The 4,075-nt window shown below is 45.8% G+C and overlaps 1 long non-coding RNA gene across 1 annotated transcript; it reads left to right on the top strand.

Moving 5' to 3' along the window:
• Positions 1–478: 478 nt before the first annotated feature.
• Positions 479–3,550, top strand: LOC130291059 (uncharacterized). The gene is made up of 3 exons (XR_008847782.1): positions 479–810; positions 2,390–2,458; positions 2,551–3,550. It is a non-coding gene; the product is annotated as an uncharacterized LOC130291059 (long non-coding RNA).
• Positions 3,551–4,075: the final 525 nt, after the last annotated feature.

The raw sequence follows: 4,075 nt of genomic DNA, 5'->3' as shown, positions 1-4,075 counted from the left end.
AGTAAGTACCGGCTGCTATCACTAATCTGCTATCACTAAAGAGGAATATTAGCAATAATGCTAATATTTAACCCTTTAAATGCCATGATCTATAACGATTATGGCATCTAAAAGCAAAAATGACAGTTGACAGCTTAGGACTCGCAATGAGATAAAATGAGATAGGTCACATGAGAAAAAATGGCGGGCGCCATCGATCATTGCTCCTCTTGTACAGTCTGCGTTAGACAGACTGTATAAGTAGAGCACCAATATCTGGGGCATAACACTAAACAGTGAAAGCAATTGAAAGATTATTTATAATAGTCTCCTAATATAAGGTTTTTAAAATATAAATAAGCCACCCCTAATAAAAATTCAAATCACCCCCTTTCAATTTTCTAAATAAATGTTAACAAAAAAAAAAAACTGTATTTGATATCACCACATGGAGATATGTCAGAGCTACTAAAATATAATAAAATGTGAGTAATGAAACTGCATTTGAGTCAATAGCGTAAATGTAAAAAAATATCAAACACCAGAATTGCTGATTTTCGGTCACTTCAAAACAGAAAAAAACAGAAATGCCGCCTGGAGCTTGGACCTCAGGGATGCTCCTGGGCGATGGCTCTTGGGGGGCCTTGTTGCCGGGGGGAACCCTGGTGGATCGACGCCGGCTGGACGGTGATGGCGTGTGTTCGTGGCTGCGCCACCATGCTGCAGACGTCACACGTGACCCAGAAACCGGAACTATAAAGACTACTTCCTCCTGCGCCGTCAGTGACTTCCAGCGTGTCCGTAGACCTGACCTGTACACAACAAGGACTGGTATGTCTTTAATGGGGGTAAAGGGGACTAAATTGTAAACAGCTCCCCCTGCATTGTAAATGTGCCAAATACACCCCCGATTTGTAAACGTGTTAAAGGTGGGCAGCGGGACATGAGGCTTGCTGCTTAAAAAGACTGTTGCAGTGGGTACTAACTGCCCAGTGTTTCCGAAATTGTCGCTCTGGGGTAATACTAATCAGGGGTGATGCACTAATCTAGGCCTCTATGGGACTGTTTGTCATCAAAACTAAGGTCACCTGTTGGCATGGATTACTTCACCCCCCTCTCCCGTTGGTTATTAGGTATCAACTGGCTCAATTATTGTTACGCCGAGCGCTCCGGGTCCCCGTTCCTCCCCGGAGCGCTCGCCTCATCCTTGTTGCTGCAGCGCCCCGGTCAGATCCACTGACCGGGTGCGCTGCGGTCCCGCCTCCAGCCGGGATGCGATTCGCGATGCGGGTGGCGCCCGCTCGCGATGCGCACCCCGGTCCCCGTACCTGACTCGCTCTCCGTCGGTCCTGTCCCGGCGTGCGCGGCCCCGCTCCCTAGGGCGCGCGCGCGCCGGGTCTCTGCTATTTAAAGGGCCAGTGCACCTATGATGGTGCCTGGCCCAATCTCCCAATTACCAATTAGTGTGATCACCTGTGCACTTCCCTATATCTAGTCTCCTCCCTTGCACTCCCTTGCCGGATCTTGTTGCACTTGTGCCTTGTGAAAGCGTTCCCTTGTCTGTTCCTAGTCCGTGTTCCTGACCTCCTGCCGTTGCCCCTGACTACGATCCTTGCCGCCTGCCCCCGACCTTCTGCTACGTCCGACCTTGCTTCTGCCTACTCCCTTGTACCGCGCCTATCTTCAGCATCTTCAGCAGCCAGAGAGGTGAGCCGTTGCTAGTGGATACGACCTGGTCACTACCGCCGCAGCAAGACCATCCCGCTTTGCGGCGGGCTCTGGTGAAAACCTGTAGTGGCTTAGAACCGGTCCACTAGCGCGGTCCTCGCCATCCCTCTCTGGCACAGAGGATCCACTACCTGCCAGCCGGCACCGTGACAATTATACTCTTTGTTCTATGTGCAGGACTTGTGTGGCTGTGTCAGTGACTCCCGGTGTGTCTTCTGTGCCCTGCTCCTCCCTTGGTGAGGGGGTAGTTCGGTGCTGCATATAACAAAGGACTGATATGTTTAATGGGTGAAAGGAAATAACATGGAAATAACTTTTTCTAGTTGCCTAAATACATTACCAACGGGACACCATGTTTAATATGTGTCCACCCAGGCACGGGCATCTTTGGGTTAATGTTATAGGGGGGTGGTGATGTATATCGCCCTTAGGAGTATGTTTGTACTTTATGTAAGCTGCCCGCATGGTATGAGGCTATCCCTTTCCTTCCTTTCTGTATTTACTGACCTAGTTACTTTTGCGGGGATGGCATTTTCCTTTTTTATTTTTTCCTCCTTCCTTGTATAAGACTATAATGTACTGGGGGGCCTAGGATAAAATCACCCTTTAATATATGCTCTAAATTTGATCTGAATGTTTTTTGTTCTTTTTTCCTCTCTCTCTTATCCTATTTCTTTCCTAGGAGGGGATTTTCTGAAAGGGAAATATCTCTCCTTCCTACGGCCGAGATAGGCCTTCCTATCCTCACGGGGTAGGTAATATGGGTCACGATTTAAGATATTAAAAGAAGATGGATTAGCACCTTTTTCTGTTATAAGTAACGCGTACTCTTTCCTACCCTAGACATATTTGGCAACTTATAACATCTGAAATGCCTCCAAAAACTCAACAACAAAGGAAATCAGGTGGTGGAACCTGTGGCGTGGAACAAGGAGCAGGCAATAAAATAGATAAATGATTGAAATCTTCAGTGACAACCGCTAAAACCAGAGCTCAAAAACAATATTTTGCCACCCCTATGGATTCAATGCAGTATTGGAGGAGGAGGGGCAGCAGGAGTCAGACGCAGAGCAACACACTGGATTCCCACCCCCCTCAACTATTGGGAGAAATTTTGATGGAAGTCCAGTGCTGCAATAAGAGCCTGTGGAACTTCAGCGACAAATGGGGTCGGTATCAACAGACATTTCTTTAATCTGGGATAACATGAATAAAGTGCGAGAAAGAGTAACTGATATGGAGGTCACCGTTCCTAATCTCGCACAGGAGGTCAAGTCCTTAGCTAAATCGTCTAGGTCCCAAAGAAAATACCCTGATAATCTGATTAAGAAAGTCACAGACCTTGAGGACAGGTCCAGGAGGTCCAACATTCGTATTATTGGTTTCCAGGAAGGGATTGAGCAGGATGATGCTGTCACCTTTTGCTCAAGATGGATATTTGAGACCATTGGTCTACAACACCTAACACAATTTTTCTCTATTGAAAGAGCATACAGAGTTCCACTGAAACCACTACCACCAGGCTCCCACCAAGGACAATGATTATTAAAACCGTCAACTCCAGAGATAGAGATATTATCTTGTGTAAAGAATGAGAGATCGGGGATATCCGGTACAGTGGGCAAAGAATTGCATTGTACCCCGATTTCTCTCGCAAAACGCAGCTGGCTAGAGACAGCTTTAAGGAGGTTAAGAAACATTTGGGGCAGGCAAAGATTCAATATTCTTGTTATTTCCACATAGGTTGAGGATTATCCATGAGGGGAAAGTGTTATTTTTTCATTCAGTGCAAGAAGTTATGAACTAGATAGAATCACGGGCATGGTAAGTTAAATAAAGTGAGGGGGATGTACTAGGTAGAGATCTCACTATTGTGTTGGTGAAATCAAGGTGGGGAGGGGTGTTGGGTGGGAAGTGAGGGGTTGGGGTTGATCCCTGGGGGAGTTGGATGTTTTGTTTTTTCTCCTCAGATCGATGGAGGTCAGAATACTGACCTGGAACGTGCGAGGTATGGGAGAACAGATTAAAAGGATAACCATTTTTGATCAAGTGAATTGCCATCTTCCTGCAATTGTTGGGATATTAGAGACCCACTTGATTTCAGATTTGGTTAATAGGTTTAACAGCCAATGGGGTGCTGTCACATATCCCTCTTTTGGATCAATATATTCGGCTGGAGTATCAGTCTATATACATCATAAAATTCCATCTATTGTTAAGCGGAAAAAAATTGACGGATTGGGTAGATATATATTTTTATATGGATTACTTGATAACGTAGAAATCATTCTGGCTTTTGTATACATCCCTCCCCCCTTTTCCTTGGAGGTTCTACTAAAACTTTGTGAATTTGTGGATGCTAGGTATG

This window comes from Hyla sarda, chromosome 9, assembly GCF_029499605.1.
Source record: "Hyla sarda isolate aHylSar1 chromosome 9, aHylSar1.hap1, whole genome shotgun sequence".
Taxonomy (NCBI): domain Eukaryota; kingdom Metazoa; phylum Chordata; class Amphibia; order Anura; family Hylidae; genus Hyla; species Hyla sarda.
Note: the sequence above shows the minus strand (reverse complement) of the source record. Positions and strands in the feature narration are given on the sequence as shown.